Source organism: Vulpes vulpes, chromosome 3, assembly GCF_048418805.1.
Source record: "Vulpes vulpes isolate BD-2025 chromosome 3, VulVul3, whole genome shotgun sequence".
Lineage (NCBI taxonomy): Eukaryota > Metazoa > Chordata > Mammalia > Carnivora > Canidae > Vulpes > Vulpes vulpes.
The window spans coordinates 135,089,730-135,103,983 of record NC_132782.1 but is presented as its reverse complement, the minus strand read 5'-3'; the positions used below and the strand labels follow the sequence as shown (position 1 = coordinate 135,103,983).

General features: G+C 37.9%; 1 long non-coding RNA gene across 1 annotated transcript in view; it reads right to left on the bottom strand.

Moving 5' to 3' along the window:
• LOC140598384 (uncharacterized) overlaps positions 1 to 14,254 on the bottom strand; it is a 386,651-nt gene that overhangs the window by 147,203 nt on the left and 225,194 nt on the right. The window contains exon 3 of the long non-coding RNA XR_012000783.1: positions 4,825 to 4,961. This is a non-coding gene — a long non-coding RNA (uncharacterized lncRNA). The remainder of the gene's footprint in view (positions 1 to 4,824; positions 4,962 to 14,254) is intronic.

Genomic DNA, 14,254 nt, shown 5'->3' with positions numbered 1-14,254 from the left:
GTATGTTAACTATGCTGGAATTTTTTTAAAAAACTAAAATTTCTGCATATATTCTTTCAGTCTTTCCACTTAAACAAAAGTGGAATCACATGTGTATAATCTTTTATTCACGGAGACATTTTTCATTGCAAATGCCTTTTTATGTTTTTTTATACATTTTTCTGCAACATAATTTTTAAGTGGCTTCATGGTGTGCCATTGTATGGTCATTCAGGTCTCTTTCAATATTTTATTATTACAAGCAATACCACAGTAAACATCGTTGTAATTAAATCTTTTAATACTTTAAAATATCACTTTACTGTTTTCTTCCATGTAATGTTGCTGTGGAGAAATCTGATATTGACTTTATTCTTCTTTCCCTGTAGGTGAATTGCTGTTCCTTTCTGGAAGGTAGTAGAATTCCCTTTTTGCTTTTGATATTCCCTCTATGGGGTTTTCCTTATTTCTCTTGCTTGTTTCTCTATAAGTCCTTCCGGATTCTAAGGTCTTTCATTTTTCAAAGATCCTGAGACATTTTTCTCCATTACTTCTTTAAATACTACATCCTATTTTTTCTTTTTCTCCAAGATTTCTCATATCCAGACAATGGCACTTCTACTTCTACCCTGTTTCACTTTTAGCTTTACTATGTTCTTCTTCATCTTCATTCTTTACTTCTGCCTTCTGGTAGGGCTTCTCAACCTGATCTTTTAACCCATTCCTGGTTCTATTTCCCAATTAAATAAGTATCTTTAATCATACTTATTTCAAATTATTCATCCATATATTCTAAAAATTTACTTTCAGAGGATCTATGTTGTCCAGTTTAGTCTGTGCCCTGCTAAGAGAAGTTGAACAATACAGGAACCTATATCTTGGTCATTTGTATCATTTAATCCTTGTAATTAAATCTTTTAATACTTTAAAACATTACTGTTTCTTCCATGCAATGTTACTGTGGAGAAATCTGATCAAGACGAAGACAGTGGGAGAAAAGATTCAGAACAAAAATTAAACCTTTCTTCTGTTTGTGTGTTCGCTGTCACATTCAGTTCATATGTTGTTTCTCCAGTTATAGTAGCTCATCCTTCACTGTGTCCAGCTACTACCACACACTAAAAGGTCAACAATCTTCTGTGGTTTCATTGATTTCTTACAGTTCCGTGCCATTGTATATTCCTAAATATACAATGTCTGTTTCCCATTTATTCGGAATGTCTAGGATTCAGTTGAGGCAAGGAAATCTGACTGTTTGTCTCTAGTTTGCCATCTTGGTAGGGACCAAAGGGTCGTATCAAAATATTTATTCATAGTCATACCAATTCTCTTCAGATAAATCCCTAGAAATAGGAATGCTGTGGTATAGCATACCTAAAAATTTAAGGCTTTTGATACGTTTGCCAAACTGCCCAGAGTTATAAATAGAAAAAAATACAATTTTAGTAATTTACATCCAATATTGCTTGAACAATCTTTCTTTTTTCCCCTCACAAAAAGTCTGTTATGGACCCGCATATATTACACTCAACCACATGGGATAGCTTGCAATATAATGAACCAATCTCTTCCCTGTATCTGCCTCTGTTTCTTAGTATGAGGTCGCCTTTATTCTTTGCTGGGCTCCAACTCAAATATCACCTTTTGTTTGGATCCCTCCCCAAAATCCCCAGGGTTAGTGTCTCCTTTTTTTTATAGTATTTTGTTTATACCTCTATTATAGCACAGTGTATTTTAATTATTGACTTTTGCTCCTGTGTGTACCTCTAAACTGTAAAGTTCTTTTGGATAGACATTTTACTTTAATCATCTTTGTATGGGCAGAGGCTTGTGACTGGCACCATGTTAGGTAATTAGTCAATGTTTGCAGGACCAAATGAATGAGTTTTCAAATTACCAGCAGAACCAGCATTAGATGTGTGAAACACTTTAAGAACGTTCTTTCAGCCTTCAAAACTATTTGTATTATCATTTCTACTTTATAGATGAGAAAACTACAGCTCATGGCAAGTAGTCTGTCCAAGATAGAGCTGGGAATTGAATCCCTACCTAATTCCAGAGTCAAGGATCAAGGTAGCATGGCAGATGTGTAAACAGGTTCCTACCCATCAGGTTAAGTTGAGACTTAATCACTAGGATCTTATGGTTCTTGTTGATGCTCTGTTTCAGTGAATGTACATGAAAAGAATCAGAAAGATTATTCACTAAAGAGGCTCAGTTTTTTCTTTATGAAGTCATAGGCATCATCTTTACCATTCAGTTATTTCAAAATAAACCTGAAACTAGAAGGATTAAAGTACGTCAACTGTGAGAAATAACCCAAATAGTTTCTTCTTATAATAATCTTGCTGAGAGACTATTAAAAGAACAGCCATGAGGGTGCCTGGGTGGTTCAGTCTGTTAAGTCCTTCAGCTCTGGTCATGATCTCAGGGTCCTGGGATAGAGCCCCATGTTGAGCTCCATGCTCAGTGGGGAGTCTGTTTGAGATTCTCTCTTTCCCTCTGTCTCCTCTCGTGTTTTCTTTCTCAAAATAAATAAAGTCTTAAGAAAACAAACAAAAAAAGAAATAAAAGAACAACCATGAAAATGTTCATCAGCCTTCATTGTGGCACAACCCTCACCTCTGTAAAACAGTTCCATCTCAGGAGCTCCTAAGCTTGCATAGGCTTTTACTAGTGCTTCCTAATAACAGAATGGTGCAGGGAGAGAGAGAAGGGTAATACTACAAGAGGCAAGCAAACACACAAACATGACTTGAGGTACTGGGCTAAGGTATGAAGACATGCTATTTAATTTCTAGAATTATCTTAATAAATTTCAAGCATATAATTAATGACATATATGGTGAAAAGCTCACTGATTCTTCCATTTTTATGAAAAACTCTATAGGTATGGCCCAGGAACCCATGTTGGATTATATAATTTTATGCCTCTGGTAGATATACATGGTTGAAGAATGACTATATGATGCCAAGTAGCTCTGAGAGGTCAAGTTTTCAACTGTCTTCATCATCTACTCCCTGGCAGTCAACCAGGCTTATGAAGTGGAATAGATCACCCATGCCCCCTGTCTGCTCTGACATGCTCTGGTTATTTGGGCACGGAGACATAGTCCAAGGTAAATGTCACTGATATGTATTCCCCTAAAGCTGAATAAAAACAAAGGCAGAGCTTATTGATTTTTAAAAATTAATTTCTTTCTGCCAGACTTCATTTAGGCCCATTGCCTACTTTCTTTGAGAACACCTGGGCAAGCAGAAATTTCCATTGCTGATTTAGAACATGGGAAAACTAAACTATAAAGAGCCAATTTTTTCTTGTCATTCATTACAGAGGGGAAAGGATCTTTAAGAGGGGCACAGTGAGAACACAAACTGCTAAGAGGAGTAAGGAACATATTCAGGAAAATACCCCAGAGACACAAGAATTTTGACCACATTCTGATGTTATCCCTTCTGAAATTAGAGATTCTTCATGTTGGAAGATGATTTGTTTTGTTAGTAAATTTCCATACACAGTGCTACACTGTAATTGGCCATTTTATTAAATATGCTTTTCACGACACTAGTAAAGTACATGTCAGGATTCCCAAATATGAGAAGTGAGAATCCCATGTCACAGTGGATGGGTGGAAACTCTTTGCCAAAAAGAGAGTAAATTTAAGATGAAGCCCTGAAGGAATCTGCCCCAATATGCTCTCTTGCCATTGAAAGACTTTTGTAAGAAAAAAATACTTAGGATTTTATGAAAATATTTAGTCAGGGGTGTTCTGATTTAGAAACAAAATGTTTGACAGATCTTGCATGACCTAGATACCAAGTGTATCTCAACATGAAAGGCACACTCAAAGGGTCGCTTAAGAAAGTAGTTGTAATTGAGGAACTACTGTCACGTTTCTTTCTTCAGTGAACATTGTAAAATTAACCTTCTGAGCCCTCTCTCTTCCTGATACTGAAAGGAGCATCTCCTTATTAGAAGCAATGAAAATGAAATGTAACAGGTGCACATCATGTCACTTTTGAATATGGGATGATGTGATTTCGGTTTGTTCATAAACAAATGACCCTGGAGATACTACAATTCTTCTAACTCCTGGGTCATGACCCCAAGAATGGAAAATAAACTGAATTATATGCAACTGGATAGACTAAGCCTGATGACTTATGCCATGCATCTGATAAGACTGAGCATATAACTTTATTTAAGTCAGAGCATTTTATTTTACTAAAGTGTTGGACTCCTCCTCTCTCTCACATTCAGACACACATGTACTATGCACCCCTGCACGCGCACACACACACACACACCCTGTTTTCAACAATTGACATACAAATTCAAAATTCAAGCTTATTTCACAATACCCTAAAAATGACCCAGGTCTGGTTGCTATGCAGACATCCCTATTGCCATACAAACGTATGGTAGACTGGTATTGTTTTATGCTGGGAAACAGATAAATGACATGGATTGAAATTATGGTAAATTTAAATTGATGGCCTAATTAGTATTATCTCTTTTTGTATTCATTGTAAGAAAAATTATCCAGGAGGAACTCATTTTGCATTAATGTTGATATAAAGTGTAATTCTCCAGGATTTTCATTGTAATTTGGCATTAATTAATGCATCATTATTTTAAAGTGTTAATTAAATTGTTACAGAAAGGGACATCTGCAGTGGCACAGAAAGGAAATCACATGAACAATTAGTTTTGTATAGGTCTGTGGTGCAGAATCCGAGATCGTGTGCATGGCAGCAGCAAGGAGGCCAACATAGAGATGGCACGCAGAACTCTGCTCTGCCCTGCTCGGTGCATTGTTGGCAGTACAGGACCACTTCTCTTACCTTTTCCACTGTGTTCCAGTGAAGAATGAGCAGTCTCTAGAACGCCGGATATTTGTTCCATGCCTAGATAGAAGGCACATCAGCAGGACTATGGCTCTTCATTTCTCTGGGAGCTTGGCAGTCGTCACTGACCACTCCTATGTTAGAAAAAGAAAAATAACAGACTTCTTTTTTTGTAATATTGTCTAAAGATCTCAGAAATAGGCTGCTGTAGAAGGCTAGGTTAATATTTCTACTGGTAATAAACTCCATACAAAACTGTGACAAATCAAAGGGGAGATAATCTGTGGTAATTCCTTACTCAGTGGACCATCATTGTTAAGGCATCTGGAAGTCATTGAATGCTATCATGGCTTAAGATATATAATTCCAAGGAAATTCCACCATGATTTCATATATCAGGGAATTGTGGCAATCAGATAGCAATGTGGGTTGGCAAGTCAAAGGAGCTTGGGATTTGGAGGGAATATATAAAGTAGGCTTTAAACACTCTGTCATCATGGTCTCACAAGACACAGAAATTTGGGGAATCTTGTTCTGTCAGCAACATTATCTTATATTTAGCCCTGAGGGGCTCTACTGAATGAGTATTCTCTGTCAAGAGTTGTAAACCAAGATCCCCATAAGAAGAATATAAACAGATACTACAGCGTCATAACATGTAAAACCATGAAGTCTTTAAATTGGTTATATATATTTTTTTCTGGATACCAGTTTAATATTAAGGTTACAACCTTTCCTTTAGCAGCAACAGTAAGAGTTCTAATTTCCTGGGTTCTGTGAACTTTTGCTTACAGGTAATCCTGTTTTATGGACATATGCGGCAAAGTCCAAATTCCTATCATCAAATTGAAGCCAAATCTTCCCTCTTTGTATCAAATGATACAGTGGACAGAAAAGATCAAACCACTCCATACTATTTTGACAGTTCTCCTTCGATAAACAGTCATTTACTTGCCTCCTCGTGAAGTCGCAAACTCCCTACAGATGTGTGTCTTTCTCCGGCTATTTGTCCAGCTTGTGGCCTGGTGCCAGGATCTCTCCATGAATAGTTAATTAATTAAGAGATTCCTGTAGCTCATGCATAACTGCTTTCTTAATAAGAGGTGTCCACAAAGCTTCTATAAGTTCAATAGGTTCTATCTGAGAGCAACTGGTTTTACGAAAGACCAGTATTCTCAAACCCATGGTCCCAAATATTTTCATTGCCTATAGTGCTAATTACTAAGAAAAGGCTACGAAATGAAGCCAACTGAGGATCGAATCCAATGACAACTAAAGAGGAAGATTTAGTCATTGGAAAAAAATCCCTCCTGGCAGAGAAATAAATTTTTTTTGGGGGGGGGAGTAATAATAATAGCAGGGGGTAAGAGGGGAGAGTAAAACCAGACTCCCATCGAAGTATGAAAATAACTTACTCATCCCCTGGGAAAATGCTACATGACCCTTAGGCTGGGCTTCATCCTGTCTCAGGGATGAAATTATCCCAAGGGAAGCCCTCAGCTCTCAGTGAGGATTCCTCTCAATCTCTCCAGAGCTTCCTGAAGTTAGGGTGTCAGTTAAACACTTTTAGTTCCCTCTGACTCTGCATTCCTGTTTTGACCAAATTATTTCTGCTTACTGACTACCACTATGTGCTTTTATAAAACAGCTTAATTTAGTTTGGACTCCCCTACCTCTCAAAACACTGACTTGGGGACAGGCAATAGGCCTCCATTACAACACAGTGACCATTTCTTTATTATTATTATTAGTATTAGTATTATTTATGATAGTCACACAGAGAGAGAGAGAGGCAGAGACACAGGCAGAGGGAGAAGCAGGCTCCATGCACCGGGAGCCCGACGTGGGATTCGATCCCGGGTCTCCAGGATCGCGCCCTGGGCCAAAGGCAGGCGCCAAACCGCTGCGCCACCCAGGGATCCCCACAGTGACCATTTCTAACCTGAATATGACACACGCCTGCACTCAGAGATCATTTCCCGGCCTCAGCAGCACACAGGATTTCCCCAAATTCGCTCCCCCCCCCCATTGTTCAGCCCCCTTTCTCCTACAGCCCAAACTTTTCCCCTTTCCCTTCTACAGTGAATGTCAGCCCAAAATTCCCGCTAACTTCTTCTGCAGAACAGTTTAGCTACCTCTTTGTTTTACTGTCTACTTTCCTGCCATGCCCTGAGGCCCTACTCTCTGAACCAAAGTGGGTCTGCCCTTTTGCCAAACAAAGGACTTTTTAGCCTTTCTTAGGAAACAGAAGTTGCGTTCAATTGTGGTTTGAAACAACCTTTGTTTTGCTTTGGTTTGTTTCCTTGAGTTTGTCATCTTGCAGTTTCAATAGTTACCCTGGACTCTTTAGAAAATTCTGGTTTCTTTGTTAACACTGCTTCAGCCCCTCACATCAGATGCCAATTCCTTCCAGGCAAGTCACGTGTGTCTGGTTTCCTTTGTAGGTGTTTACAGATGCTTCTGCCCACAGTGGGCACGAAGTAAACGTTGCTGAGGAGCAATAGCTGACAGAAATTCAAAATGACGAGAGGGAAAGCATTTCTCAGCCCAACGTCTGGACGTGAGAAAGGAAATGTGCAGATGAGCTTGCTACCTTTCCAGTAGCAAGGAAACTTCAGAAAGGACACAAAACTAGCTTGACTTTTTAACCATAAGATGCTCCACATTTCTTCCTCTAAAATTTAGTGCTGTGGCATTCAGTTAAAACCACCTTGTGTCCAATAATATACTTCCTGGTCTGCCCTGAGGTCTTCAGGAAGCATTTTATCTTTCATATAATTGCCAGGGTGAATCCCTAGTTATAACATACACTACAGCACATAAAATAATTGTTGCGACTGAACCCATCACATAAATATTAGTGATTGAAGAGATTGGTTGGGATAAATCAATGTGGGTGACATATTTAATAAACTTTGTATAAACATTGTTTGCAACAGCTATAAATAACATTGTCTTTAGGAATTTTACATATTGCACATCCCTCTATTCATGGAGAGGCACAGGCATGATTTCTAGCTGCACTAAACGACAAGCGGTGCCTTCCCCCACCTGCCCAGATGAGCCCAGGCGAGCAGAGTCCGCAGCGTGCCCATACGGGCCCTGGCCTGCGCCGAGGCCTGCCCCACTGTCCCAGCCTGCCACCCCGCTCACTCACCAGGGCCATGAGGTGCAGTCTGAGGAGAACTTCAAGCCAACGTGCTTCTTCTTTCTCTTTTTTTTCCCCCCAGAGAAAAAGCCACACCATAAATAAAGCATGATCGAGATGGCATTTTACATTCACACAGATTTTGGCATAAATAAATAAAAGGGATTTTGTTCAAATTCTGTCATCCTTACGTGCCATTTTCAAATTATCTTTCCCTACCAGTTCAGCATATTCGACTAAACTGTGAGAGTCATATTGGCTCCCTCCAGTGGCTGACTTAGTTGTGATGAAACCACAGGGGTATATCTCAAGGCCCTACAGACTGGTGGTTCAATGTGGAACCACTTCCTTCTGACAAAATGAGCTCAAATCCCTTCAGGAACTCTGCTTCTGTCTTAACACCTCTTACCCTTCCCAGGAAGGTTTAAGGGAGATGTTGATTTTACTTATTAGTCTACCTCATGATCTTGCATCCAAAGTGTTCTATTTTACTGTTCCCATTTGATGGATGAAAGAACCCACTGGAAGGCAGTAGAGGGATTGGTAATACAGGGAGAGCAGGGCAATGCCTCACATCTGAGTACAGGACCAGAGAGGGGCTTCCTCCTGGCTTAGGAGGGACCTTTTTACATTCTCTGCCTTATTATTGTTAGATTCCAAAGGATGACAAATTGTGGAAATATTTAGGTCCCTTTTTTAAAGAGGTCAGACATAATACAGCGTGTCTTCAGCTTTAAGCTTAATGAAATGTCACATACACATTTGGAAATTCAGGTATGAACTATGGGTCTTACATTGTTTGAAATTTACAACTTTCACATTTATTTTTATTAGTAATATTTTAGTCGCTCAATATATTTCCCTGGCATTAATGGAAAAAACATGGTGTCTTCAAGCAGCCAAAATAATCTCTCTCAATTCCCACTGAGTTTAAACAAAGGCCACACAATTTAACGGCTAAAGTTACCGCTGTATATTTCCAGTGTGCTGGGTTCAAATCCCATCAAATTAGGCTCTAATTAAAATTCACCTGAGCTATTTTTTCATCATGTAATTATTTTTTAATTCTTAATGGCTCATATTAACCTCATTTTACTCAAGGTTAAAAGAAAGGGGGGGGGAAATTAAAAAAAAAAAGAAAGAAAGGCAAGAAAAAGAGCAGATAAATGAGAGGATGTTATGATGCCTTTTTAAAACGCAGCCTGAGAATTGGGTGTGCAGTACCAGAGATCAAGAGGAGACTTAATTAGGGCTCAACTGCTCAGTTCATAGTTCTTGGGTCTTTATAAAAGCTAAGAGCAAAGCTAAATCATGTGTAATTTGCCATTATTTTCTCAGATAGCTCTTCCTGAAATGTTATTTTTCACTTGCCTTTTCATTTTTTTTTTCATCTTGAAAGCATGGTATCAGACCTTGTATACACAGCGCGCCACTTGCCTGCTGTCAGAGAGAGAAGTGACAACACTTGTCACTACCAATCTCTTCATGTCTGGTCTCATCTGAGCAATACATACAGCCTGATTTCCAGGTGTTTGTTGAAACTCCAAGTTATGTAACATGTCTTGGCTGTGCTCAGAACTGAAAAAGCAGCATCACAGGGGGAATGCATTCTTAACTTTCTAAGAACTCTGAGAGTACACAATACTGATTGGAGCCCAATTTCACATTATTGAAGGAACAACTTTGGGATAGAGAAGGGAAACATCACCAAGTTGATAAGGGAACCGATGGATTGAGTAGTGGTCAAGGAGCAATGATGGGAAATTTTTACAAACTTTTAAAAAATCATAGCAATATGAGTATACAGTTCATAGGGAATTTAACCATTACTAAAAATACTATATATAAAAAAATATATATTAGTCTTTCTGTTCACTTCCCTACTGATATATCATCCAAGGACAACTACTTTTTCAATGCTTTGCACTGAGTCTACTGCTATGCAGCTGTATTGTGATTTATCAATTTAAAACATTATCTACAAATCTCTTATTTTAGCTCTTTTACACACACTCCACCCTCTCGTTTTCCCTTCCCCTGATCCTTGTAATAGAGTTTTATCAATTTGGAGTTAAAGCCATATCTACAATTTTTACTGCTGTTACTATGTATGTAAATTTCTTTTGTGGACCAAGTGGTTTAACTTACTTTGTTGTACAACTACTCGTTTTCTAAAATTAATAATTTCTTCTTTGACTCCACTTTTTTTTCATCTAATTATTGACTCACACCCCCAAAGTGCACCTCTTAATGAAGTTTCTCACCTAGTCAAATAGAAGAAATATATCTGTTTCTCACCAAACCTCAGTAAATTCTGTATCTGGACTGGCAACTTGTTGGCCTGCTACAGAGTGATTGCCTCCTGTACTTCCTTTTGAGTCATCCTAAGAATTACTTTATCCTTTCTCCAACATTAGATCTGTTTTTACAACAATGTTTTAGTGAAGCACATTCTCCAGTAACTTCCAGAGAAAAAGTGAATTTAGAATATTTCTTTCCTCAGAACGTTATAGCTATTTCTCTACTCTTCTGTCTTGAAATTTTATAGTCTAGAAGTTCAATGCCATCTCTTTGTGGCTAGCATTCCAAAATTTCATTACAATTCATTTTGGCATGGTCTTTTGTTTAATCAGTTTGCTAGGTACACAGAGGGCCTTTTCATTTTGAAAGTATGTTCTTCAATTTTTTGAAAATTTTTTTACATTCCTTAAAAAAATAACTTCCTTGCCATCATTTTCTCTGTTCTTTCCATCTAGAATGCCTATTAATTATATGTTAGACCCCCATTTTTGGTTCATGAAATGTTCCAAACCATCTCATCTGTTCATCTCTTTCTATTTTTGTCCTTTCTGGGATATTTTTTGCTTGCATCTTCTAACACTTCGATTAAAATTTTGGCTGTCATATATTAATTTTAAAAACACTTTATTTTTTCAGATTGTTTCATTTTTTCATAGCATTCTGTTGATTTATTGGCAAAAATATCTTCTCTATCTCTCTAAAGATATTCATTCTTTCCACAGTCCAGATTTCCTATCAGGTCTGTTCTTTTGTTTGTTTCTCTTTATTAAAGTGTCTGATATTCTTAGCTCTCGGTTCATAGTTAGGTATTAAAGAGTTGATAGAAAATCATATACCCATGCATCTGTGAAGTAATGGATGCCTCTGTAGCATCAAAGAATGACCAGCGGGCTTTTTCACTGGGTCATCCAACTACTGTTATCTGTAGGTCTACACTGGTTTGATTTTGTTTGAGAAGGATCTTCCAACTGCCTCCTCTGCTGCTAATATTTTGGGGTTGGGCATAGGAGTAGAGCTGGTATGGGGGTGTTCTCAATATTATCAGACTTTCCCTTAATTCCTAAATTTGCAGTTCTTGCCACATCCCAATTTATTTTGTGCTGTCATATATTATTCCTGGCATCCCCAAATCGTCTCAATGGGTATTTTTTGTTTAGGTGGTTTTGATTAAAAAAAAGAGACAGTGAGAGAGAGAAAGTTCTGTTATCACAGTGACTGTTGTTTCAGGTCAGAAATAGCTGTTGGCCACAGAACTAGTATAAAGGAAATTCTCATTCCTTTATTCTTCATTTAACACATAGTGAACGCCACATCACTTCCTCTGGTCAACTACAGATCTGTTTGCTCTCTCTTCCTTTCCTAACCAACTTGAGTTATCATGTGATACTGAATACAGGGAGTTTTTGAATTTTGTTTTCTTTTTTAAAAGATTTTATTTATTTATTGATGAGAGACAGAGAGAGTGGGAGAGGCAAAGACACAGGCAGAGGGAGAAGCAGGCTCCATGCCGGGAGCCCGACGTGGGACTCGATCCAGGGTCTCCAGGATCACACCCTGGGCTGAAGGCAGCGCTAAACTGCTGAGCCACCCAGGCTACCTGAATTTTGTTTTTATATTCTAAAGAAATATGGTATAATTACAAGCAAGGGATCTGGAACTAAGGCAATATGGTATAATTATAAGCAAGACTTGTGCTTGACTTATATTTACTATCTGCATGATGCTAGACAATCTTTCTGGATTCCAAAGTCCTCATAATTAAAGTAAGGCAACTTCTTTGAGACTCTTTTTTCTCAACTGTGACATGGTATACAATATCTTTTCCAGGTATAAGAATTACATGAGTTATTATATGTCAATTGCCTAGCACATAAACTTGCCTTAATTCTCTTTTTCTTAGAATCTTAATAAGTCAGTATATCAGTTAGGATTAAGCTTAGCTGTAAATGAAGAAAAACCTAACACAACTATGGCTTAAGCAAGATGTAGGTGGCCAATCCTATTTATGGTAGGAACTTAAGCTCTTATTAGTTTTCTGTTCCAACGCTTAAAAAATAAGGATGGTAATTACATTGCCATCATTTGGATATTAGAAGAATGAAATATGTATGAAGTGCTTAGCATAGTACTTGTATACAAAAAAAGCACAATAACTTTAAAAAGAGAGAAAATTCAAACAGGTTAGTTGTAACAAATTACTTGATAAAGAATCTAGAAATATAGACTATTTATCACAAAGCATGAACAATACAGCCACTAGAAATCTGACAGTAAATTCTGACTCACCTACAATTGTTTAGAATGAAAACAAACAAGTAGGAAATTCAAATTGTACCTCCAATAAGAAATCTGCTGCTGTTCCCTTTTAGAGCATGTAATACCACTCTCTTGGGCTTATTCTCCCCCTCATGGCTCATATTCTCTATCACCTGGACAGTAATTGTGATTGTAACTACCACCACCACCACCCCATCATCATCAATATCATCTTTCCACATCATCTACATGAGGTCATCTGTTCAGACAATTCCATTCATCTTGTCACATTAACATCAGTTACATTAGCTCTGCCCCATTCTTAAAAGACAGTTTCTGGGGATCCCTGGGTGGCGCAGCGGTTTGGCGCCTGCCTTTGGCCCAGGGCGCGATCCTGGAGACCCGGGATCGAATCCCACATCGGGCTCCCGGTGCATGAAGCCTGCTTCTCCCTCTGCCTGTGTCTCTGCCTCTCTCTCTTTCTCTCTCTGTGGCTATCATAAATAAAAAAAAAAAAAAATAAAAATAAAAAAAAAAAAAAAAAAAAAAAAGACAGTTTCTGTTAAATTGGTAATAATCTCAGTAAATTCTAAATCTAACTTTTATAAGCATTCCATTGTTCTTTCAGTATCTTCCCTCTAGGGCCTGGCAGAAATATTAAATTCCTTCTAAGACAAAATTATGAGAGCTTGATGAATAAAAATGTTTTACCTTTCCCACTAAATCTTCTCTAATAATTATCTGGAATGCTATAATTATTATCTTCTAAATAGTAAGAGAAAGAATTGTCCTGAAAAAAAAATACCTTAGAGTACTTTTTATTTTTGCTTATTGTTCAGGAAATTTTTATTTCTCAAAATCTTTCCAGAACCTGTGGGAGCCAAACAATTTATTAATGTGCACCAATTCATCTTTGTACTCTATTTAAATTGCAAAAAGCAAGATTTTCTACCTGAATCACTAATTGTGTTGATAAACAAAAGGGTATATCTCCTCACCTCTCATCCTGAGAGAGATGGCGTGTTCCTTCCCACTCTCAACCAAAGATAGCAGATCCAAACAATCTGAGAAGTCCAAGTGGATTTCCACCATTGAGCAGTCTATTTCCCAGTGGCTCTGTACTCTTTCCCTCAAATGATGAACAGGTAGTGAAAAGTGTTACACACAGAAGATGGTGGCCACTCCAGGATTGGGCTTCCTCTGAAATTATGCCAAAATGAATCATGGGCTAAGTCTATTTTGTTATCCTAAAATTTCCTTTGTGTGCTAGTGGTCATGAAAATGTTTTATTGCCAAATCTAGATCGCTTCACCCCCAATGAAAGTGTGATTCTTAAAACACAAAATCTAAGAAAGATACACACTGGGCAGCACCAGCAAGGTCAGCTAATTCATCAAGAGCCAGGCATAAAAGTCCACATGTTTCACTTTGCCAGTAAGCTTGTCTGCTTCATCTAGTGCCAACGACTCAATCCTCTGAACAGATGATATATTGAATAAAGGAATCTTTTCAAATTCATGGAGTACTTCAAGTCTCATCTTTCCAATGTATCATTTGCTACAAGGATTCATTCTATCATTTTAGCGTCAGCACATGGATTATGGTGCCAAGTCAATATTCTTGGAGGTGCTGAAGTAAAAACGGCATTCTCCTCCTAAATATCCCAGGAGGACAATGGTAATTTTTTGGAACCAATTCACTGTGTACCCTGGGGTTTCTAGA